The sequence below is a fragment of the Podarcis gaigeae genome (genome assembly GCF_964106915.1).
Source record: "Podarcis gaigeae genome assembly, chromosome: 12".
NCBI lineage: Eukaryota > Metazoa > Chordata > Lepidosauria > Squamata > Lacertidae > Podarcis > Podarcis gaigeae.
In genome coordinates this window covers 59,509,050-59,535,418 of record NC_139688.1, presented here as the reverse complement: position 1 = coordinate 59,535,418, position 26,369 = coordinate 59,509,050, and the positions used below count along the sequence as shown (strand labels likewise).

General features: G+C 41.6%; 1 protein-coding gene across 6 annotated transcripts in view; it reads left to right on the top strand.

Moving 5' to 3' along the window:
- The window catches only part of TPK1 (thiamin pyrophosphokinase 1), a 254,996-nt gene that overhangs the window by 194,726 nt on the left and 33,901 nt on the right, over positions 1-26,369 (top strand). The gene's annotated exons all lie outside the window — the stretch shown is intronic.

The following is a 26,369-nucleotide window of genomic DNA, read 5'->3' as shown; positions in this document are numbered from 1 at the left end:
AAATTCCCACCCCCATCCCAGATGTCAATTCCGCCTTTGAAATCCCGGTAATATCCGGAAAAATCCAGGTGTATGGCAGCCATAAATACAGTAAATGGGGCCAGTTTGTCTGCGGGGAAATCTTCTGCCTCTGTTAGTCACCTTTCTGACAAGTTTCTTCCATGAAATATTATGGAAATCAACTCCTTTAGACAACTGCAGAAGCATGGCCAAACAGTGTTCATGCAGCCAGGCCAGCAAAAAAATTAGCCAGTGTAGAGATGCTCATTTGTCTTACTCTTGCAAATGCATTGCATTATTTTCATATTGAAAGACCCAAATCAAGCATAATAAATGGATGGTGTCTTGTTATTGAAACCTTTCCAAAAAACAGGTTGTCTAGAGCAATGGCTTGCTACTTCCCATTAATTTCTTCAAAGGCTCTGAGCCATTCCACATCTCCCACTCTCCAGGGTCCACTGCTAGGTGTAAAATTATGAAATGGGCAGGATACATAAACTGTCAGTTTGCATTTCTTGGTGCAGAAAGTATTGATCTGATGTGTAGAGGTCTTTCCTATTCTAATTAATTCAAGAGGGTTCTGGAGGCTTCTCTGTGTGAAAGAAACAAGCAGGAGGTTCATGGTGTTTGGGTTATTCCTTCAGAGAAGCTGAGTCCTGTACAGCTGGTTTAAACTGGTTCTCTTATCTCTTCTGTCAAGGTCATGCTGACTATATAAGTAGGGCCAGAAGGAGCCTGAGTTTCACTTTCTTTTTTTTATAATATTTATTGATAGTTTTTATCTTAATTACAATACCAAAGAAACAATATAATATAACACATCTTTTAACATAATTTTCTCAACTTCTTGGACTCCCTCACATCTCCCGCTCCTGCATTCCTGACAATAAATTTCTATCCAGCAAATTTATCCCCTTTTTTCTATTCTTATTATCTATTTTCTGATGTTGTTTCTCTAATTTAGGTAACTTTAATTCAAATCTCCAAAATTAAAATATAACCTAAAATTTCCCAAACTTTGCCTTTTCTTAAATTTAGCTTCTCTTCATATTTCACTTCACCTAGCTTAATGGTGCCAAGGTTTTTTTATACTCTGGCATCCTTCTTAGCATTCATACAGTTTACAATATTTTTGTAAATAAGTTTTAAATTTCTTCCAGTCTTCCTCCACCGTTTCTTCTCCCAGGTCTCGGATTCTGCCAGTCATCTCAGCCAGTTCCATATAGTCTATCAGTTGCATCTGCCATTCTTCCAGTGTGGGTAGATCTTGAGTTTTCCAATGCTTAGCGACAAGTATCCTTGCTGCTGTTGTTGCATACATAAAGAATGTTCGGTCCTTCTTTAACACCTTCTGGCCGACAATGCCCAGGAGGAAGGCCTCTGGTTTCTTAGGAAAAGTATACTTAAACACCTTTTTCAGCTCATTATATATCATTTCCCAGAAAGCCTTCACTCTAGGGCAAGTCCATCAGAGGTGAAAGAATTTTCCTTCATTTTCTTTGCATTTCCAACATTTGTTATCAGACAAGCGGTACATTTTTGCAAGTTTGACTGGGGTCATATACCATCTATATATCATTTTCATAACATTTTCTTTCAAAGCATTACATGCAGTAAAATTCAGCCCCGTAGTCCACAACCTCTCCCAGTCCTCAAACATAATGTTATATCCAATGTCCTGTGCCCACTTTATCATAGCCGATTTAACCGTTTCATCTTGTGTATTCCATTTTAACAGCAAGTTATACATTCTTGAAAGTACCTTAGTCTTAGGCTCTAACAATTCCGTTTCTAGCTTCGATTTTTCCACCTGGAATCCTAACTTTTTGTCAAGTTTAAAAACCTCTTTAATCTGAGCATAATGTAGCCAGTCTCGCACTTTGTCTTTCATTTTCTCCTGACTCTGCAATTTCCAATTATCTCCATCTTTTCTAATATTTCCCAATACTTCGGCCATTTGGCCTCCATATTGAGTTTTTTTCGGGCCTTAGCTTCCAATGGTGACAGCCACCTTGGAGTTTTGTTTTCCAATAAGTCTTTGTATTTTGTCCAGACATTAAACACTGCTTTTCTGACAATATGGCTCTTGAAAGTCTTGTTAATCTTAACCTTGTCATACCATAAATATGCATGCCAACCAAAAGCATTATTGAAACCTTCCAAATCTAATACATCAGTGTTCTCGAGAAGCAGCCAGTCTTTTAACCAGCAGAAAGCTGCTGATTCATAGTACAACCTTAAGTCTGGCAGGGCAAAGCCCCCTCTTTCTTTCGCATCCGTTAATATCTTAAACTTAATTCTGGGCTTTTTGCCCTGCCAGACAGATTTGGAGATATCTCTCTGCCACTTCCGAAAGAACTCAGTTTTGTCCACAATCTGCAAAGTTTGAAACAAAAATAACATTTTTGGCAATACATTCATCTTTATCGCGGTGATTCGGCCTAACAAGGAAAGCTTCAATCTTGTCCAACTTTCTAAGTCTCTCTTAATTTCTGACCAACATTTCTCATAATTGTCCTTAAATAGACTCAAATTTTTTGCTGTTATATTCACCCCTAGGTATTTTACCTTTTTAACCACGTTTAATTCTGTCTCCTTCTGAAACCTTTCTGACTCTGTAACTGTCAAGTTCTTTTCCAATACCTTAGTTTTTTGCTTATTTAATTTAAAACCCGCCACCCGACCAAACTCTTGAATCAATTGTAATACTCTTTTCGTACTAGATTCTGGCTCCTGTAGGGTCAAAACTAGGTAATCTGCAAAGGCTTTAAGTTTGTACTGTTTCGCTCCGACCTGGATTCCTTCAACCAACTGGTCTCCTCTAATCATATTCAAGAGCACCTCCAGGACCGAAATAAATAACAATGGGGAAATAGGGCAGCCTTGTCGTGTTCCCTTTTCAATTTTAAACTCTTCTGTGACCACATTGTTAACTATCAATTTGGCCTTTTGTTCTGAATAAATTGCGTCTATCCCATTTTCAAAACCCCGTCCCACTCCCATCCCTTCCAAATTTTTCTTCATGAATTTCCAGGAAATATTGTCAAAGGCCTTCTCGGCATCTATGAAAATTAACACAGCTCTTGTATTAATGTTTGTTTGCAAAAGTTCCAAAATGTCAATAATGTTCCTTGTATTAGCAAACAAATGTCTGCCTGGGAGAAAACCTGCCTGATCTTTGTGAATTATTTCATTTAAAACTTTTTTGAGTCTACTTGCTAAAATGTCTACGAATATTTTGTAATCCACATTTAAAAGAGAGATGGGACGGTAATTCTTGAGTTGTTTCTTTTCCGTTTCCAATTTGGGTATCAATGTGATAAAGGCCTCTTTCCACGATTCCGGCGCCTTCTTTCCTTCCAAAATTTCGTTGCCTACCTCCATCAATGGTTGTATCAAATAATCTTTCAATGTCTTATAATACTTGGAGGTAAGCCCGTCTGGCCCTGGAGATTTGCCCAATTGCATGTTCTGAATGGCTTGTTCAATCTCTTGTCGTGTTATTTTGCAATTCAGGATTGATCTATCTTCTTGTGACAATTTTGGTAGTCCATTCTTTATCAAAAATTGTTCTATCTCAGCCTCATCTTGCGGCCCTTGAGTGTACAGTTGCTTAAAATATCTCTGGAAGCACTTTCTAATCTCCATAGGGTTCTGTATATTTCTTCCTTCAATCTCTAAATTTGTAACTGTGTTCATTTTTTGTCTCTTCTTCAGCTGCCATGCTAGCAGTTTCCCACATTTATTCGCTGATTCAAATGTTCTTTGTTTCATTAATTTGACTTTCCACTCTATTTCCTGATTTATCAATTTGGAATATTGTGCTTGGTAAAGTTTAATTTCTCTCAGGATCGGCTGTGACTTCGGTTTTAATCTTAATTTCTTCTCGCATTCTTTAATTTTCTCCAAAATCACATCCTTTTTCTCGTTTTGTCTCCTTTTCTTTACAGCATTCTGTTGTATCAAGAACCCCCTCATCACGGCCTTGCTTGCGTCCCAGATAATTCTTTTTTCCACCGTAGTGTTCAAATTTATCTCGAAATAGTCTTTCAAAGCTTTTTGGGCCTTCTTAGTAATCTCCTGATCTCGAAACAAATTGTCATTCATTTTCCATCTAAAGGAGCCGGTTGGTAGTAGTCTCATGTCCATCTTTACAGCATTATGGTCGGAGCAGGTCTTTGGACAGATTTCCACCTTTCTAATCTTGGGTGTCAGACCTCTAGATATCCATATTTGGTTGATTCTTGTCCATGTCAGTTGGGCTTCAGAAAAGAATGTTCCCTCTTCCCAGGGGATTTTTTTGTCCTTCAAATGTCAATCAAGTCCATATTGTCAGTCAATTCGAAAAAAGTCTTAGGTAGTCTGCCATCTTTTGTTACATTTTGGCTTTGTGACTTATCCATGTTGGTTGATACCACCCCATTCATATCTCCCATTATGATGATATTATCATAGTCCAGATAGTCCAGCATGCTCTCATGCAACTTCTTATAAAATTCCGATTTCCCCTCATTCGGGGCATAGATTCCTAAAATTAGAAACTTCTCTCCTTGATGTTGTATCTCAATTGCCAAAATTCTTCCTTGCTCATCTTTAAACATAAATTTTGGTGACAGGCTCTTTTCTTTACTTTATCCGAAGAGATAAATTCTTGGCCTAATCTTTTATTTATTTTAACACTTTTTTATGGAGCCTAGTCACGTGTGTTTCTTGCAGGCAAATAATGTCCAATTGTTCTTTTTTCAATATGTGGAATATCTTCCTCCTTTTTTCCGGAGCGTTGCATCCATTAATGTTCCAGCTCAAAAGTTGCAGAGACATCCTGAATAAATCTGTTATTGCTCTGGTGGTGGTATCTTTTTCTCTGGATCTTCAGGTTCCAAAGGTGGGGGTGCAACTGGTGGTCCAGGCCTCGAGGGTATTTCAATCCCTTTTTGAAGGTCCTCTCCGTAAGCAATCAAAAATTTATCTCTATCTTCAGCTGTTTTAATTTTAACCTTCTTCCCTCTGAAGGTGAAGGATAGGCCCTGAGGAAATTCCCACCTAAAAATGATTGAATTGCTCCTCAACAATTTAACCAATTCCAAATAGGTGGATCTAAGGTCTAAAAGTTGTTTCGGGGTATCTTTGTAAATTTCAGCTCTTTTATCCAAAATGTCCAGTGACTTATCGTAGTGTAAGCCTAGTATTTTGTCTCTTTCCTCCTTTGATCTCAGGGTTATCAAGCAATCTCTGGGCTTATCTTTCTTGGCAAGCTTTCCAAGTCTGAAGGCCGACACAATTTTAAAGTCCTTTTCCTCTTCTAAAGGCCAAAATTTGGAAAATTCTTTGGTCAGGAACTCAATTAAGTTTCCTTGTTCCAGTTCTGGTATCGACCTCAATCTTAAGTTATTTTCCCGGTTCTGAAGTTCTATCATAGACAAATACATCTGTTGCTCATCAACTTGTTTGTAGAGTGGCTTTACCTCTTGTTCTAAATTTTCAACTTTTTGATTAGTTGCCTCAGCCAATTTACGGTTCTCTGCAGTGGCTTCCGATAGCTGTCCAATTGTTTGTACATTCAGAGCCACTTGTTCAGTTATTTTGTTTAAAGAGGCTGCATTTTGGTCAATCTTGGCCGTTTGTTCATCTACTTTCTTGTCCAAAGTTTCCAATTTTTCCAGGATTTTCTCTAGGGTTGAACCCAATGCTCCTGCAGCCATATCTTCCTCCTGTAATTGCTCAGTTTCTTCTTCCCCTGCCAACGGCAGAGTAGGCACAGAAGATCTGCGTGCCTGTGAGGCCTGTGAGGCTAAAGCTAAAGTTGTTTGTCTAGTTCTAACTCTAGCGTCTTTTTTTCTTGCACCACTCATACCAATTTTGTCTAGCAGTCAAGGTCAAGCTGAGTTGTTCCCATGGGAAAAGAACAGCCCAGAGAGTAAACAGTCAAATAGGAGGAAGAGAAAGAGAAAGTAAAATTAAGTCACATCTGTAATCCAAAATCCTCTAGAGGGAGCTCATAATGTCTCAAGGGAAGAAGCCAAATTGGTAAAAGTCAATAAAATCCAATTTAGTTTCCAGGAACCTTCAGTTAACTTGTATTTAACAGAGTTGGTTTAGAAAGCATTACTTTGTCTCTGATAAGTGCCAAAATGGTGTTTCAAAATATCAAGTCCATAAACACTCAGATTGTAGCCAGTCCCAGTTACAAAGTGTCAAAGTCTGCAGTCTGACAGTTCTATTATTCAGGCAGTCCCAAAACTTGGGTTTTTCAATGAGAAATGTAATTCCAAAGGAAGAAGTTTAACACAGTCCATGTAACAAATAAATCACCAGATTGAATTAGATCTTGACTTTACACAGAAGCAGTTTCAATGGATGCACAGATCAATCGTTCTTTTAACGCCTCTTCAAAGGCTCCAATCGTCCAAATCTTTTGCTTTGATGTTTAAGCAGCAGCGGAAGGCGGACTTCCTGTTTGCGTCTCTCCGCTTTCAGCCGAATTTAATTATAATTTAAGCTCAAAATTTTGTGATCCCCTCTTACTCACGAGTTGTTGCTTTAGATCGAATCTTTCCAGGAAGAAAGGTCAGCGCTCACCGACAGCGGCTGTGCGGCTTCACTCCGCAGGAATAGCGATCGACTCACAGCGCCGCGATACTCCCTCCACGTTCCAAAGCCCCTTACGGGGTTCCTTCTGCATTTCGGGAGCCGCTTCTGGTGCCTGCCGAGTCCCAGGACCACAGGCTCTTGCTGCCTGTGGGTTTTCAGTGTGGGTCTCCGCTTCGCCGTAGCGGACGACCCGTTTTCCGCGGAGCTTCCCCTTCACGAAAGGAAGAGGACCGCCATTGCCGTTCGCGCCGCCTCCGGAAGTCAGTTTCACTTTCATTCTCCATCTCTCTTTCCTTCTGGTGTGGGGTTCTGTATATAGTGTTAAGGTTAGACAGACCTACTATAAGTTATTGTAAGTTTAAGTTAACTCTGCTGCAACTGGATTTCTTATGGACTGCACCAGTCCTGAATGTATTGGATTTGTGACCATGATGTCATTTGCCTTCAGTAGCAGTAAAGCTCTGCTGGATGAAATATAATTGCCTCTGGTCTATTTTTTGAGAATCCTGCAACGTGTTTAAGTTTTTACTCTGCTAACAAATGTTGGAGTTCGCTCTGGATCAATATTGAATAGAATTTCCATGACATAAACACGCCAACCTGCAAGAAAAAGCCATTTCTAGAGTCACAGCATTGTGAGTAGACATGTAAACATCCTTACTACACTGTGACATTATTAATCATAATGTTTTATTGAGCCCTCTTTGGATCCATGACAAGAAACGAGATAGGTCAAATATTAAATATGAAATTAAATTGTAGTTTAAAGGTAAAATATTTATTTGGCACTCATATGCAAATTGCTGATATGGTTGTTGTTGTCATATTTATATGTAGAAATAATCTTTGAGAGGCTAATACATTATAACAATTAAACATTTAATACAAAAAAAATGATAATCAAGCAGAACAATAATAGCCTTTCCTCCCTATGAATTAAACAACCACGATACACATTATTCAGTTCTGTGATAGCATATCAAAAACTTTGGTTTCTCAGCCTCAGCCTAGGTCAATGAAGGAATCATTGGAAAAAACCAGGTGCCACATTCCCTCTAGGAAGCGGTTGATTCCAAACTGACATGATATGAGAAATAGCAGTATTTCACACTGAAATGCTGCTTCCATATTTTTTCCTTGAGTCTCGAAAGCATTAGGAACGGTGAAGCTGTAGCATTTATGATCCAATACAATGCAAGATTATTTACCGATTATGAAAAAAATATAATATTATTACTGTAAATTTGATTTCTTACCATTCCTTCACCAGAAGACCCTAAATCAGGTTGCAGTAATTTAAAATTCAATGTTAAAAACAGTTCAAACCAAACACACATATATGTTTCCTGACATTTTACAACAAGCCTACTTTCCCTCATTCTGGAGAGCCAGTATGCTGTAGCAGATTACATATCTGACTTGGATTGGGACCCCTGTGTTCAAATCCCCATGAAACACACTGCAGGAAAAGCCTGGGAAGAAGAGACAAGGATGTTTGCTTTAAGGAGTGCATCTCTCCAGGTACTCTGGCCTGAAGCACCTTCAGTATCGAAAGACAATCCTTACTTTATAGATGTAGGATTCCATATTCAGATATTGATTTATTCCATGCAACGTGGCTAAACTCAAGTTAAAATAATAAAATGCAGCGCCTACAGTTTACATCTTTATCAGTTTACAAGGGATACACCACAACAGCATTTAGTCATAGCATGTTTTCCTTGTAAACCAGAAGTGTAAAATCTGGCTTTGGGGGGGAAACAAGGCTATTCTATCTAAATATGGAAATGTAGGTACATGACAGCTCCTAAATATTGCTTTTCAATACTGAATTTTCTTTTGGCTAGAACAGAGCAAATGACGCTATAAATCTTAAGTGAAAGCCATTAATCTTCAGGGGGTTTTTCTACTCGTTTACACTAAGTCTGAGCTGAATATTCCCTTTTAAGAGACCATTCATTCATTAAAAATATTTCTTTTAACAAATATTCATCCACTGCGAAATGGGGCAGGGGGGTATTCTTCTTGGGGGAACTTGGCTGCTCACCGCAGCACAGAGAACACCCTGCTGCTTTGGGAACAAGGCAAATGAGAGCCCTCGTCTTCTTTCCCAAGATCACCCCCGAGACTGATGCTCTTAATGATGTAGCATTGAAGGGTTCACTGAGAGTGTCAGCAAGCCTATAGACAGAGGGGACCCAACAGAACCATTTTTGGCCCAGTGGACCAGATCTTTTCCCTGCCACCCCGTGAGCCAACCTTGAAAGTAGGCAGCACCACCCATGTGCCAGTCATCTGACACATCAAAGTTGGGTGAGGGAAAGCAGTTTGAAGAGCTTACTCAGCTCTTTGTGCAGCTTCGCAAACCCCTGACAACCAGCTGCGTATGAAAAGCGCTAGGCATGGGATTTGCAAAGCATTCTGTGTGGTGCTTGTCAAACACCTATCAATCACTCATTGGGAATCTGGGCACAAAGTGCTTTGTAAAGTGACTTTTCTTTATTGTGCTGTTACTTCGCTAGTTTTTAATTGAGAACAAGCAATCCACTATTTCAGGGTGGGTTCCTGTAAAAATACGATTAAAAATCATACAGCATCTAGCACAGCACATTACAGTTGCTGCAACAGGGATAAAAACCATCAAGTAGGCTGCCAAAACCTTCAGCAATTTTCAAGTGGTCCCTTGTGGTGGTGGGAGTTTGGGAACCACTGTACTATTCTATTTTTTGGTCAGAAGTCACCAATCAAGCCTGCCAAACAAGTCTGGCAAACTTGCTTCACCTTTGGCAGGGGGCAGGTGAAGTGGTTCCCATTTGTCCTGCATTTCCTGACATTTGTCAATGGAACTAGATCAGAGGTGCCCAAACATCTTTTCAAAGAGGGCCAGATTTGATGAAGTGAACAGGCATGAGGGCCGACCAGAGTTGTTGACCTTTTTTTAGGATTGAAGCTGTTGAGCTTTGAGCCACAGGGGCCAGATTAAACCAACTGGCAGGCCAAATTTGGCCCCCGAAACAGACTTTGGACGTGCATGAACTAGATAGTCTTTGGGGTCACCACATTTTTGTCACCTACACAGTGGCACAGTTGTGAATGACTGCACAGCCTGACACTGAGAGTTTTGTACAGGGGTGAGGATTTGCTTTTCTCTTGGTTTGGAAAGGCTTTCTTGCTGCAGAGCATGTCCCTTTGGGAGGGGTGGAGAAGTGCATTAGAGGGTAAAAGCAGCCCAGTTCAGCTTAAGAAGTGGACAAAGGCATTTGCATGCACACATCCTCTCCGTGAGCAGCATGCACAGTCCTTTGACGCCCTTCCCTTAAAGGAGGAGGAGGAGGAGGATGGAAAGGTCATCTGAACTCTGGAGGAAGATTTGGGAAGGCATCCAGGAACTAGTGCAGTGGCCTCGATCGGCCTCGGTCTGATCCAGAAGGTCCCCTCTTGCATTATGTGGTACCTCTCCTGATTGGCTTTCTGCTCAAGGGCTCTGTTTGTGAGGCAATTTTCTAATCAGCTGCATGAACATTCATCAAAGGGAAGGCTTCTAATTTGGAAGCAGAACAGCTGGAAATCAGGCACATAAGGAATGTTGATAAAGCTGATATTTGAAAAGAAGCAGAAGTTTGACAGAGGGGGGAAAATCAGATATTCATTGTACAAAGTAAAGGTACGTTGTCAAAAAATGCCATTCACGCATTATTTATCAAAAGGTTTTTCCACATCTTGATTATGCCCTTATTATCACATTGTAGTCCCTAATCAAACGCTGATTTCTGAATGTGAGTGAGTCAGTTGTCCTTTTATTCCATAGTTAACAGCTCTGAAATTTGCTAGCAATTACCTTCAAATTAAAAACTCCTGTTTGCAAAGTATTGCCCTATTTGTAATCATCATTCTATTTCACAGCAATCATAAATTAAATTATCTGGTATTCCAGATAGACACCTCAAATCCTTACCATTCCCCCCTACATTTTCAGATAAGGTTCCGCCCCCCCCCCAATTTAAATCTTAGGAGTGAGTTATGCATGTTTTTGGTATAGTTTCATTGTAATGTAGGGTGGATCTACACATGGGGAAGCTATAAATAAGTCAGAAATTAAATCATTGTATCAAAAGAAAAATGCTTTGGAAAAACGCAAATACATTTTTTTTGCTCTCCAGTGCCATCTGGTGTTGCATGTTTATAACACTTTCAAAATGCTGTTTTTCTGCTAATGTAGTTCCTTCCTCTAAAAATTATATGGAGGTAATAGATTCAGAACAGACAAAAGAATGCCATTCATTCCTCGGCCAAGAAATGTGATGTTGAGTAAGCTTAGGTGGCTTTTTAAAAAATTAGACAAATTTGTAGAGGATAAGTCTGTCAACAGCTATTAGCCATGATGTTTTTAGTGGTGCCCTTAGCATATATACCTCTCAATACCACATACTGGACAACAGAGGAAGGTTTTCACCTTCTTGTAAGCAGTTCCGAGAGGGAGTAGCCATGGAGTAATTGCTGCTCTCCAGCCAACAGAAAGGACTTGGCTGTCTCTTGTCTCCCTCTGGTGCAGAGGAGGAAGATCTGCTGCTTTTCCCTTTGGGTAAATTGTTATTTTGTCCATACAGATGCAGCAGTAGCCTTCCACATGTGATTCCCTCCCTGAATAAAGAGTGACACAACCAGGTTCTTATGTTTCTTATCCAGAAGCAACCACCAATCCCTCTGATCAAGCCCTCTTCCTTCTCTCCTTCCCTGTGGATTAAATGATCAGCACTGTAAGATTAGGTCTCTCTGTTATTCTCTTTCGTAGAGACCTGACATCCCCAATGCGGACACTGTGGGGCCCACCAAGTCCTTCTGCCCTTCCCTTTTTTTAATCTTTATTTTAAAATGAGTGGCTGTTGGGCTAGGTAGGGGGGTCTGCTTATTTTGTTCATGTTTCAGTTAGTTTGGGGTGTATGTTGTTGAAGGAGCAGGGCTGAGCACCAGTTTTTCTTTGCCAGAGTTAAGTGTGAAACAGGACATCAAACAACATCATATGGTGCAAGGCTATACATGCATGGCAATGTTACTTTAAATTCAATACTTAGCCTAATAAGTCCTGCCATAAAGTGCCATGTGTTGTTGGAGGAGTTGCATCGTATGAGTTAGAAAGCCAAACCACTTCTCTCCAAAGTCGTTGGCCAAACCTTTTCCCCCTTGTCCCATATGTTTTTCTGAAATAGTCAAGGCCCCATGACCACCCCATTCCCTAAGGATTAAATAACTAGACATTGCACCGGCTTTATGGGATCACAACTTTATTGGTTACAGATGTGAAACTTCTGCCAATGGCATTGGGACAAGTAGCTGCATATAGCACTCCAGCCCATCTGCTGGCAGTGACATTAAGGGCAAAGGGAAACCAGAAGGGACTCCCTATGACCCACATCAAATCTGGGCATCCCCTAAGTGGTTCCCATTGGATGAGTATGGCCCTGGCCCCCATCTGGACATTGGACAGGAGACACTCTTTTTGGATCCTTTTAACAGGATACCCTTACCCATGGAGGGGCAGGCAGAGGCTACAACCTCTCCTCCAATCAATATCTAAATTTACCCAATGCCTATCCGCCTTTCAAAGGTGTGAAATTGCTATGAGGTAGGTGAAAGCCAGCTGGCTGGTGCCAATTTGCCAGGTGTAAAAATTCCTGCCCAGCCCTGAAATATGGCGGCATTGCAAACCGTCCACGAAAGCCCTAAGCTAAGGGAGGAAGGGTGGGAGAACCAGTGTGGTGAAAAGAGGCTGAGTGGCCAGGCAGGCCTGGAATTTATCCTTGCCCTGGGCACGGGACCCAGCTCTGCCATTGGACAGTTGGTCCTGCGCCCAGGGGAACGCCTTCAACGTCCTGCCACCATTGGCCAATTTGGCAGCAGGCAGACAATCTGTCCTGCCCATGGCCCTCCTGCAAAGCCACCCACCAAAGAAGGCAAAGAGACTTGCCAAAGAGTTCTCATACCTTCTGGTTAGGGAAAGGCTGCTCCTAGTTTTCTACTGTTGACTCACTCACTGTCTTGCTGCAACTGTACAGAAAATTAGCATGCCCATCACAAGGTAAACTTGTCAATTGTTTGGTCTAGTCCAATAAGGTAGTTCTTGGGTTCGCTTGGTCTTTCATGTAAAATGGCCATGTAGAAAATAGTTCTGCCTTCCATTTTCTTTATATCCATGGCTACCTTATAATCAGACTTCTCAACTTCTCCAAAGAACGGCCAAAAACTGCTTTTGTGTAGTGACTTCCAAGTTTGTGCCAAGCACAATAATCTGTTAATAACAAGGCCTCTCTCTCTTTCTGTCTCTTGGATGTTGTCATGGATGCTTTAGCTGAGATTCCTGTATTGCAGGGGGTTGGACTAGATGACCCTTGGGGTTCCTTGCAACTCTGCCTTCTATGATTTTATTATTCTTTCTCTTTCATTTTATTTTAGAAAAATTCTGTGCAGCACCACTACATGCCTGGTATTAACAATAGGGCAATTAGTGATGAAGTCACCAATTACTGGTAGCTTTCCAGTGTTGTTTTCAGAAGCTTAATACTGTGAAATGATCTGTGATTTTGAGTGAGCATTCTTTACATATTGTGTTAGATGCTCTGTTTAGATTAGTTTTCACTGCCTATAAGACTTCTGGGGAAGAAAACCCCATAGTTTGACATACACTGCCATCTACAGGAAAAGCTGTGCAGGCCGTATAGTATGTCTGCTACTTTTACTACACTACAAGTGACATCTGTGGTCACAGTGTGTGATGAACCTGCACAGTCAGAACATTTATCAGCTGCATCGTCATGGTCAATAAATGCTAAATTAGAATCTATAAAGTGTGTTTGTCAGTGTACCCATGCACACTGTGGAGCTATTTCTATACTGTTGGGAACCAGAATGAAAATCATTAATTGTTTCAGTGCACCCTGAGGCCTGACCTTACAGCTGTAATGATGTGTTTAATTGTAAACGTATCCCCTTTATGGAGGAAGGTCTGGCTATGCTGCCTGCATCGCTTAGGGCCAACATCATTCCTGAGCAGCTAGGAGCATGGTTTCATGGAGGGGTGCTTTCCATCTTGGGCGTGCTGGCAGGGGAGGGAACGGTAGAGGGCAAGTCTGGCAGGGAAAGCTTGCTTCAGTCTATAGAGAAGCTTCTTTACTGCAGTGATATCCCACTTTCCTCAAGGAGCTCAAGGCAGCATCCATGGTCTCTTCCCCCATCCCCCTAATTTTCTTCTGAGTACAATCCTGTGAGGTAGTTATGCTGAGAAATAAATGACTGATCCAAGGTCACTCACTCAGTGAGCTTCACGGCTGAGTGAAGGTTTGAGCCTGGGGGGCCACAGTACTCAAACTCAGGAGTTCCCCAAATGGACCACCAGCAGTCCCAAAGCTCCATTCAGTTGGTCCACAGTGTTGGGATTTCTGGCAGTGCATCCATCACATTAAATATTCATGTTGATGTTAATTGTATTTTATTGCTTGTTTTATTTTTATATTGTAATTATAAAAAATGCAATATATAAGAAATCAAAGAAGCAATAAAAAGACAATTAAAATGAAAAAAGCATCCAGCACAGCACATTACAATTGGTACAACAGGCAGAAAAATAATTAAGTGGCCTGCTAAGACTCAACAATTTTCAAGTGGTCCACGGGCGGGGGGGAGGAGCTTGGGGGCCTCTGCTCTGACTGCTACATCACTAAGCCCACCATCACAGATCCATGCCTTGAAAGGTCTGCGTACTTCTTCAGTGACATTTTTTGCAGCTCTACAATTTAAAACCCACATTTTCTTTGTTTGGTAAATTGCATCTGAAGAGCTTCCAAATCCCCCCTTTTCTTTGGTTTTTATTTCCTAATCAGTGGTGTTGGGCAGTTGGGATTAACAATATATACTTTGCAGGAGCTCATTTGCATATTATCCAAATAGGCTGTGTACAGATTGAGCTGCTAGATTACTATAGAACTCTCTCTCAGCTATTCTGAATAACTGAGATAACTTTAAAACATCAGTTATTGTTATGTATAGAAGTTTGGGTATTTTCTCTGTTTTTAAAGCACCAGGATGCCTAAACATCTGGCCCTAGCTCCAAAGTTGGTGGGCAGCAGGGCAGTAGTAGGCAGTTTTCCGGAGACACTGATGCAGGACTCCAAGATTCTCTTGCCCTTCCCACCTCCAGGTTTATTCAGTGGCACTGGCTAATATGAAGCTCCTGAATATAGTGCATTTTCCTTTGATATAGACAACTTGTTGGTGAATGAAGCCCATAGGCTTCTGTCTTTGCCAGCTGACTATCAACATTTCGTCTTTCTGCTCACACTGAGCTGCTGAGAAGATATTGGCAATATTGGTAGTTCCAATTAAAATGGATTGATGATGATGAGTTGTCTTTTTGTTGCTGAGTCTGTGTTTTTGTGATATTCTTAAACAAAATTAAACCTGAAAGGGGACACAATTAAGTACGAAGTGCAGCAGTGTTTTAGGATAATTACGTTGTGGTAATCACCAGCATTTTCATTTTTTATTAAAGTAGTTTGGAACTACTTAAGCATGGCAGTTCCTGTAGCCTGAGATGAGATAAATGGATGCAAATGGGAATTGTAACTGATGAGTGATGGATGATGGCTCTATATGTTTGATATTGTAGACCCTTGTAAATGATTCCTTCCCCATGGAGGACAGAAACCTGTAGGCAACAAGTGGAATGTGAAGCACAATCCCTTTAACAACATACAGGGTATGGAATGCAGCCTGGGAATATTCTCAGGGAGAATCACGATTAATTTAAGTCAAGGTATTCGGTACCACATCACATCAAGATAAATGTTCAACCCCTGAGGAGTTTGGAAATCAGGCGACTTTTGAAAATTCAGGACAGAGAGGTTATTAAACTGCTGAATTTAATAACCTTTATGTACTTAGCGTCTGATAGTCATCTTACCTATATATCTGGAAAATCTGCCTAGTGCAGAGAGAAGGAGAATTTAAGATTTACAGCATATATTCAGGTCATAATCAATGCAAAAAACAAGGGTTTTGTCACACACCATCTCAGATTTTGATGAAACTTGGTGTACACCCTTCCCTTATGGTTGAAAGAAACCCCCTTGAATTTTCCCCCTCTATCTCAAGTGGTTTTAATTTTATAGCACTTTGAAGTTTCATTAAATCTGTGTTGTTTGTCCCTCTTGAGACCCTCGGCACAAGAGACCCTTCTGTACATTTTATTTTTTCCCTCCATAACCAATGATCAGATCTCTTTGAAATTTTACACAGAGCTCAATAAAATGATGAGGATTTCAGAAAAAAAATACGCCAGCACTCAAAAGATTTTATAAATCCCTAAAAAAAATTATAAATGCACTTGTAGCCTAGTTTTTTTGGTGGAAAAACGTGTGAGCATGATGTAACCAAAAGTTTTTGATGTTGAAAATTATTGCAAAGACATGCTCTTTCTCGACAAAGAATTAAATTTGTGGTTGAAAATTTTATGGTTTTGGACATCATGGGGGGAAATGGCTACTGGGTAGCCATTTTGTACAATTTTCCTACAATCCACAGCTGTAATAGAAAAAAAATAATGAAACAAAGTTGTTCATCTTAAAAATTAAAATAATATTGGTTATTTTAGGGGGGTTTTCAAAAGTTCAGACTTGTTTTAATTTTGGAATATTTGAATTTGAAGTTATGAAAATTGGCTATCGGGAATAAAAAGAAAAGAAAAAAGAATTTACAGTCAGTAGAACATTAAATGCTGACATGTAAGGAAATAAGACCTAGCAAGAAATATATTCCCCCCAAAATAAAAATTGAGTGTTATATACATCAAATTAGGCTTAAATTGTTAAAAAATAATTATTCATTTCAGAAATATTAAAAATATTAGACATTTTGAAAGTGAGGAGGCTGCTGTTTTACTCAGGTCCTCCCTATGCTGATTTCCTATAGGCATCTGGTTGGCCACTGCAAAGACAGGATGCTGGTATGGTGGGTTTTCTTAAGTTTTGTGTTCTGATAAAAAAATATTAAAGAGATGAGTAACAACTTTAAAACACAATTAAAGTCTTGTTAATAAAGAACAGTAGAATATCTTAAAGCACAAGAACCAAATGCAGTAAACCCAAATTCTGCAACATTCAAAGATCAGCATTAAACATGAATAGCCCTCCTTAATGTAAGTGCTGGTGTGTGTTAACACAACACAGTGTCAGAGGCATAGCAAGGCTCCTTTGCACACTTCGCAAGGAGACGTATTGGTGCACCTGGAGCTGGGAGAGACCAGAAACTCGGAAAGTTTGTTTTTCATCACCTTTTGTGCTCTGCCAGTGACTTCCTCCGTGGTCACTGAGTGTCAGGGACTGGACTGAAGAGGAGGAGGAGGGGTGGAGGTCGTGCCCCCCCTTTTGTCTGTAGCTTCCAGGGAAGAGGAAGGCAGTCTCAAATTGCAGCAGGGCTTGGAGGAAGATGACAGCTCAGAGACGGGAGAACAGCAGAGTTATGCGGTGTTAGGGGAAGGAGGAGGGGAGACGGAGCAGCCAGCTGACAAATCACTGGGCAGCATAACCGACCCCTCTTCTCCCAAAACACACCATTTGTTAAGGGTGCAAGAACAAAGGGCACAACGACAGTTGGCCATGGGCGGATACCGTAGAAGCAGGGGTAGTTGTTAGAAGGGAAGGGGGGCAGCTCAGTGCGAGCATCTCTGTCATGGAGGAATGATTGGATTCCTTTGTCTTTCACTGTGATGATGGAATAAATCATAAGTAAGAACTTCCTTGTTTCCTCCCTGATTCTTGGTGCCATCGGGGGGATGGAGAGGGTTCCTCAAGCCTGACACTGGGGTCTGCTCTGCTCTGCTCCACATCCCCTCCTCTGCCTGCCTGCCTGCCTCAGCCCACTGTTTTCCCTTCTGCCTCCTTCCTCATCCTGCAACTCCAGCCTGCTCTCTCCGTCTTTCTTCCCTCTGAGCCCTGCTGTGCCCCCCCTTTAGAGCCTGGGAGTCTTGCCCGGCTGCCCAGAGCAGTGGAGGAGTGGCCCAAGGAGCATGTGGACAGGGGGGCAGGCTCCTAGCCACTCTGGGGCAGAGTGGAGGTGCACATTTTTTGCGCCCCTCTGGACCTGCACAGTGGACAGAATGTTACACATGGCCCCAAAATGATCCAGGTTTGATCTCTCACTGACCATTTGTGCCACATTAACTGGGACAGTTTAAAAAAAAAATGATTCAAATTTTAAATTTACCCTTGTGCATGAGCCAGTAATCTTGGTTTTGCTTGAATTACTCACACAGCAGAGCCGACACTTGCAAGACCTGTAAGGAAACTAGCCTGCCACACTAAAATCTATGTGAGTGAAATATTCTGTTCTTTGAACTGCTTAGGAGAAATCCAGCTAAATTACGAAAACCGATGATGCACAGAAAAAGAAAAAGACAGGCATACAGTGAAAATGCTGTGGACATTGGGAAAGCACTATGAAATGTGAAGATGAGAAAATGCTTGGGAGCTTTCCCTGCCCCTTGTTGGTTATCTAATAAACCCTTTAGCAGTGAATATTAGCAAATAGTGTTCATGTATAATACAGATTGCATTCAAGCTGACTGAAAGCTTATTGGAATTTCACATTTTTATATTTGTGTATTCAACGTAACCGTTCCATATTTGCCTAGAAAGCTTTCGTGGACAGAACGTAGCTGAAAGAAAGCACACAAATCAGGGCGAAAACAAGCTTTTGCTTCAAAATCTTTTAATATGCTACATTGCTGCAGAACAGGAACCTGAACTTTCTTCTTCACATTTTCACTGTGGCCTTGAAGACAGGAATGGGGAAGGTTGTTTAGTGTGCTTTTTGGTTCCTGGTTTTGTATTTCCACAAGGCTGAGCTTTTCCACACATGCAGCAGGAAGCTCAGTTTTGCCACTGAAACAGGAAGTTAGCACCGTCAGTCTTATTTCTCTGATTATTGTACCCATATAATTTGAATGCTTGTGGATGTGTTTTCTGCATTCACACTTTGTATTTTTAGCTGTTAAACTGCTCTTCTTTAAGGTGCTACGAGACTCTTTGTTGCTGCTGAAACAAGGTGCATTGAAAAGTGTTAACTTGGCAAATCAGTATATTTCTAGTCCCATTTGCTTAGTCAAAATATGTTCAACAGATGGCTTCTAAATTTGAAGGAGGAGGACTATTTCGGTATTTTCTATTTGATATGGTGTAGTACTGAAATTATTTTTAAATGAAACAAGGAAAGTTCTCCAGTCTCCTTATTAATACTAATTGCAAATGTGCCGTTTTTCTATAATACAGGCTCAGGTTAACTGCACATTTTAACTAAAGATTGGTTTACATTCTGATTTCATGCAGTTTTCCATTTTTTTGGATAAGCACCTACAGATCAGCCTTTTAAAGTCACCTTTGCACTTTGCCATTCCAGCTGCCCTAACAAAAAGAATGGGTTTCCCTCCCGTCTGTTTGAATCCAGAGAAAGAAATACAAAGAATGGATGCGAAATCATAAGATGCAATTAGATGCATGCACTGTGAGAGAAATTTCTGTTTGTGGTTCTCCGGAATTGTCTCTGTGTTTGGCTCTGTGTTCCTATTTTATACTGTCATTTTGTGAAATTGGTAGCTCATGAAGTCTGAAAGACTCATCTTACGTTATATCTTCTGGCACCTCCAACACCATCGCCTCACCCTCAATTCTGTTTCTTAGAGTGCTTAGAAAGGGTGTGGAGAGAATCTCTAGATTCCCAGCTTTCATGAAAAAGAGTAAGTTCCTAGAAATTATAGAGCCAATGATATGAAGCAAGGTTTGCAGATACTGTTCTCTCCCAGGCTAGATCTACACAGCTATATAAAAAAATTGCTCTAAAAACAGTATGAAAAAAAAGTTGTAAAACTCACAATGGAAAAGTGGGTTGCTATTACAGCTCTACAACGCCATCTGGTGTCACATTGTTATAACACATTTATAACATTGTTATTTGATTAATGCAGCTGAGTCCCTACTTGGTTGTTTGAGAAACAATTGTAGGTGAGCCCAAAATCTAAAAATTCAACAGACTGCCATAAAGGAGCCTGGTTTTGCTTCAGTAAGTTTTTCCTGAAGAGCTAAGTTCTACACACTATTCCACCAGTTTGTAATACCCAAACCAGAATGTGTTTTGTGCATCAAATTATAGTCTTGCTTTTTGAGGGGTAGAGTTTTTTCCCCCTTTGGCAGCCTGGTGTTGGTTCACCCCATCCTCTACTTGTTGTTGCTGTTGGGTGTGTTTCTCTCTTATTGACTTCTTCGGCGTCGGCATTCAAAAATATGGCATACTCCACTTCCATCCAGAGTTCTAGCAACTTAGGCTACTGCTTCACCCATATGGGCCACCTTTCATTTGCAGTACTTTTCCCATTTAGAGGGGGAACTCTGCTACCAGGAGTGTCCTCTAACTCTTGGTTAGTTGTTGCATGTTTAACTACCCATTTAATGTTGTCTGCTCTTTGCATACGTCTGGACTCACTGCTTTGGCAAATTCAGGTGCCATTAATCTCTCCTTAATTTAAAAAAATAATAATGTTAAAGTTTTGTTCCAAACATACTAGACAATGTAACATTTTTGTGGAGAAAAACTATTTGTTAATGAAGTGTTCTCTGTAATTAAACATCACAACTTTGCTTTATTTGTACTTAATAGGTATAATAATGTTTGCCTATTGCTTTTTGTGGGAGCATTGGGTGTTTAATTAGTCTTTATAAACTGTGTTGAGGTCCCAGCACCACAACCAGCAACAGTTCCTGTTAGCATTTTATTAATCAGTGCTGGGTATGGGCTTTGACATTTGCATTGCTTCAGAATAGTCTTCTGTTCTTCTTTTAGAACACATCTTTTTTCCTCGCAAACTTTATTGGCTTTAATTTGTCTTCCTAGCTCTCTGAGTTTAGTTTTGCTTTTTTTCTCATTAATATGATTTGCATTTTGGAAAGCTAAAAGCTTTGGCTTTTAGAATAATTTTAATGTGTGCTAAGTATCTTGTGCATTAAATGTCTCCTGGTTATGCAAGGTAAAGAAATAAACCTAAACCATTAGAACTCTCCATCAAATCCTGAACAGGAAGGAATAATTTCTTTCGCTTTCTTTACTTTCTTGACTACAAATGTGGGGCTTAAAATATAGCAGGGAATTGTATTTCTGTTAACTTTTGTGAACTGTGTTGAGGGCTGTTTGGCTGAAAAGGTGGCATAGAAATAATCTATAACATAGCATATTACATTGCAATATATTCAGCACTTGCCAATTCCTTTGTTTATTCCTCCCTTTTGATAACAAATGCAGGAGTCGAGCTGCAGTTCTTGAGATGCAGAACTGAACTTGATTTCATAATGATGAATCTTAACATTACAAACAAACAGAATGCAAAATGGGGTAATTAAAGGGCTCACTTCTTCTGCAAAACCAATACCACAATACGAAAATGCCACTTCTGTCTTCAGGATTTGCATCCATCTGAGTGCCCGTTGATGAGCACAGTCCACAGGAAGAACTTTATGCCCTGCTTGCAGTTTGATCCAACAGGGCAGTTCTTACACTCTTCTACAGCTTGCATATGAGGACTTGTCCCTACAAATAAGGGTTCTTTGTAAACCTCAGGAACTGCTGAAGAAGTTCAGTCCTCCTCTGGAGAATATCCTCCATGGGGGTTGGGTGCAACTTTAATATTTCATACAATTTTAATATTACAGTGGTACCTCGGGTTAAGAACTTAATTTGTTCCGGAGGTCCGTTCTTAACCTGAAACTGTTCTTAACCTGAAGCACCACTTTAGCTAATGGGGCCTCCTGCTGCCACCGTGCCACTGGAGCACGATTTCTGTTCTCATCCTGAAGCAAAGTTCTTAACCCGAGGTACTATTTCTGGGTTAGCGGAGTCTGTAACCTGAGGTACCACTGTATTGAAGGAAGCAATGGGTTTCGCTCCTACTCCTTCTAGTTAGTTCTTATCCTGTTGCTTCCTTTATCCACTGTGCTGGAAAGCTCAGGTAGACCAGAGTTTGGTGATGCTGTGCAACGGGATTCCGCCAGAGTGCGGGACTGTAGCCTCCTTCTGATTGGCTGCAGGTACAGTTTGTCAGAGGGGGTGAAGTCAGCACTTAGGGAGGGAAAAAGGAAGACAGTTGAGGGTTGGGGTGCGTAAGATCCACTCTAAGGCATATCTCCACCCAGAGAAGGAAGTCCTTAGGCTTAGTTTGAAGCTCTTAAGTCTTCTTAGGATTATACAGACAAGAGAAAAGCTGGGAAGCTGAATTGGGGACAGGAGTAGAGAGATGTGAGGGAAGACTCTACTTGGGTCTCTGTTCAGTAAGGAGGAGAGTGATCTTCTGGAAAGAGAAGAATCCCAAACCAGTTATGAGGGGTGTGGTGGTCCCCTGGGTCTGCTATAATACTAGAGGAGCCTCAGGAGTGAAAGCTATAGAAGGTTAGGAAACTGATAGAAAGTACCACCTTCTTTAAGAATGCAAGTATTAACACCTAAGCTGTACCATCCCTGCAATTAGTTTAAGGAAATGAAGAGAATATAAGGTGTAGGTTTCCCATCTTGTTTAGAAGCCTATAACATCCATGGGGGGGGGGGGAGAAGGTTTACTGTTTCTTGAAAAAATTCTGTCTCCTGACACATCTTTTATTTCAACAATTTAGTTGTAAAATAAAAATCTTTTTCCTGTTTAACTTCCCTAAGTCTGCAAGTGCCTGTAGTAAGGGGGGCCTGCCTCACCCAACAACCTGAACTAGCAAGAGAATTTCATTCAACATTAAATGAGTCAAAATTTCTCATTGGACTTCTCCTACAATAAAGGAATTTTAGCAATGAATCATATAGAAGGCAGGACAGATTATGTATAGACTCCTTTTAGACCCATTGGTGATTCTTTTTTGGTATTTTAAAACAAGAATCTTTAAGGAACACCAGAAAATGATAATTTATCTTCTGATGGCTGCCATAATGAGTCAACTAGAAAAAAGGAGCTAACAAGCTTTCAATGCCTATTAAAGTATTTTAAGTATGATAAAATTCACTAATTTTGTTAAAATGGGAAGAAAGGAGGCCTGTACATTTATTGGAAAATTGAGTGTGTTAATTATATTTTGGGCTCTAACTAACACAATCCAAAATATAAGCCCCTCCCACCTACACTGAACCTGTATGTTGTCACCAACACATGCTAACACAAAATCAAACCAGATTATACAGCACCATACACCAAAACATTTCTGCAGTGTGCAATAGACCAGTGTTTCCCATCCTTTTGTGACTGTGGCTCCCTTCTGACCTTCTTTCCTTCCTGTGCCCCCCACCCCGTCCTACCGGTAGAAAGGTAGCTATTTAAATGTTTTGTTTTTAAATAGAACATGTTTGTTTAGAATTTTATAATATATACAAAATACAATTACATAAAATGGTAAGGACATGATGAAATATTGTTGAAGCAGAAAAACAGATCTGGAAGGGACCCCGGGGTCAACCCCCTCAACGTAGGAAACTCTACTGAAGCATCCATGGCAGATGGCCATCCAACCCAGTAGCGTAGCCGGGGGGCAGGGGGGCGCCCCCGGTGGCACTTACCTTGGGGGCAGCACATCAGAGCCCCGGGCAAACAAGCAGGTCCCCTTGCCCAGCCCTTCCCAACGCCACCCCACACCGCACTTACCTGACCTGGGGGTTCTGGATTTCGGGCTCTACAGGTCAAAACAGGAGCCTCTGCAGTCGCCCTCTCCCCCCGGAAACAAACCAGAACTGCTCCAAGAAAATTCACCTGGAAAGGGGAGTGCTAGGCCCTGGAGGGCTGCCCCTTACCCGCTTCTGATTGGCCAAGCCGATAGCCAGCTAATCAGGATTTTTTAAAAAAATCTCCACTTCTCACTTTCCTTTGTGGCCCCCTAGCCTCATGCTGTGATCCCATTTGCTCAATTTTCGCCTCTGGCCCCCTTGGAATATCCTGGGGCCCTCCAGGGGGGTCACATGCCCCCAGTTGGGAAACAAAGGGGAGGGAGGCTATTCTTTATCTTCCTAACGACTGGAAAAAGAAGGAACTTAATAACTGCAGAAATGCAGTTTGTTCCTAGGCTTGCATCTCTGTTTAGGTGGCCTAATGTTGTTGGACGCAGGTGGCACTGTGGGTTAAAGCCTCAGCGCCTAGGACTTGCCGATCGAAAGGTCGGCGGTTCGAATCCCTGCGGCGGGGTGCGCTCCCGCTGCTCGGTCCCAGCGCCTGCCAACCTAGCAGTTCGAAAGCACCTCCGGGTGCAAGTAGATAAATAGGGACCGCTTACCAGCGGGAAGGTAAACGGCGTTTCCGTGTGTGGCTCTGGCTCGCCAGAGCAGCGATGTCACGCTGGCCACGTGACCCGGAAGTGTCTCCGGACAGCGCTGGCCCCCTGGCCTCTTAAGTGAGATGGGCGCACAACCCCAGAGTCTGTCAAGACTGGCCCGTACGGGCAGGGGTACCTTTACCTTTACCTTTACCTAATGTTGTTGGTGAGCAGGTGCTTCAAGAACAGTCCTACCAGTCAAGGCCTGTGTGAGAGAGAAATCATCTCCCCAAACTGGATTTAGATGATTGATGAGCTGAGCTGAGCTGAGCTGGAGAGGTATTAGCTGAGGGCTGTCATTAAGAAAAGGCAATGTTCTGTTACAGCTTTTTCTGCTGTACCTATCCCATATCTATAAGAGGCTGATCACCTGTGAAAAGTTAGATAAGTACTCCCTCACCCTCCAGGTGCCTCACAGTATCTGTATGCTGTGAATGAAAATGAACAGCAACCATATTAATTGTTCCCACTGATTTCATTGTTTTCAGCAAAACCTGCTAGGTGAGAGCGGCTGATATGTGAGGGCAAAGACCATTTTTAAGAACAAGGTGTCTCTATTTTGTGAGGTACCAATGGATATGGACAGAACCAGCCCACCCATGATGCAAGGGGAAGCAGCCCCCTCAGGTAGTGCTCTGCCCCCCTCCACCCCCAAAAGGGAGGAGTTCTGGCGCACAGTCCCCAGCCAGAGAACCTGAGTGGGCGGCAACACTTAGATGGTAATCGCTGCGCTCAGTGGGAGTCAGGGCACTCTTCCAAGTGCTGACCTGTTTTCATACAAGGCAATATAAACAGTTACTACTGGATCACTTAAGCCAGCTGTAAAAAGGCCTGCATGTGTAGAATGGGGATTTAAGAAAATACATTCCTGCCAGCCACCACAGAATTATGATAAAACTGTTTTGCAAGGTATTAAATATCTGAAAATGCGAGGCAAAGCACAACAGCTTGGATTGCCTTCTGTTTCCTTTTCTATTTATTTAGCGTGTGCACTTTGTCCTTAATTTAATAACTCTGCATTCACTTCTGTGTTTCTAACACAGTGTTGCCTTCTGCAGTTACAGAATTCCATTTTCCCTTGGCTCTGGTTTGAGCCAGTGACAAGGAACAGCAAAGAAAACCCAAACCCAAACTGAAAAGGTCCTAAATAATCTTAAAGTGAATTAAGTACTTATCTATTTGGCACCATCAGGGTCCATCTGGGTATCACCAATGTGGGTGCCTGCTTATACCTTCTATGGTGCCCAGAAAGGGTCTCAAAAGATAGCACTTCAAAAACCCTCTTCATGCTTAGTTCATATTTGTACCAATTTAGCCTCTCTTTCATTGAACATGTCTAAATATCATTGGATGCCAGGATTAGACTCCCATTTGGCCTTCTGTTCTGAACAAAGGAGAACTACAAAGCTCTCTCTGGGAGCAAATGCGGCAGTAGCTGATGGCGGTAACTTTTCTGCCCCCTGATGGCGTGGCTGAGGGAGGAGCATACCCACATCATTTTGTGGTCCTGTTTCTTTTTCTTTTCTTTTGGACATGGCTGCCATTTTGTGTTTTGCCACAGCAGCCAGTTTGTGACCGGTGCCCATGACACTGACAGATGTGACCACTTGCCCATGTAAGAAGAATAAACAGGTCCATGTCCTAAATAGAATGCAGTCAAAAATAGACAGTGGGGAAAATAAACGGAAAGGGGAGGAATGGGAGGGATGAATATGGAGCTCAACGGGAGAGAAAGAAAAGTTGGCACTGCATCCCTGTTCAAGGAGAGAATTCCATAAACAGGGAAGAAAAAGAGAATTCACTTTGTGAATTTGGAATTTACCAGATGGAGGGGGACGCCATTCCTGATAGGGATGACTCCCCCTACTGGAGACAGGCAGGGTCTTCAACTTGCAATGTCCTCCCAGAGAAGAGGCGTCATCCTGTCTTTCCAGACTGACCCTGCTTGCTGCAAGGGATCCTTGGGCCTTCATGTCTCTTTCTCTGTGTGGAGAAAAATGCTTGCTTGAGTGCTTCTTTTATGTGGATTTTCCCTTTGTTCTAGTCCTCTCCTCCTTCATCCTGTTTGCTAGATCACCTTTCTGAGTGAGTTTTTTCACTCTGTTCTCCTGTTGGCTGCCCCCCCCCCCCAGCTTCTTCATTTCTATTTCAATCTCTTTGTGTTTCTCTCCCCTCCCCGTCCCCACTCTAGTGTCTGGGGAAGGGAAGAGGATAGGGGGCAGCTGGATTCTGACCCGATTGTCAGTCAGACACAGGAGGAATTGTCTAGAGGCGACAGGGCCAGGAGCTTGTGTTTCCCGCCCAAAATGGAACACCATTTTGTTTCAACAACTCAGCATTTCTTCAGGAGGCCCCAATAGCTCCTAGAGATGTGATTGCTGCACCTGTTGGTCTAGTGACTTTCACATT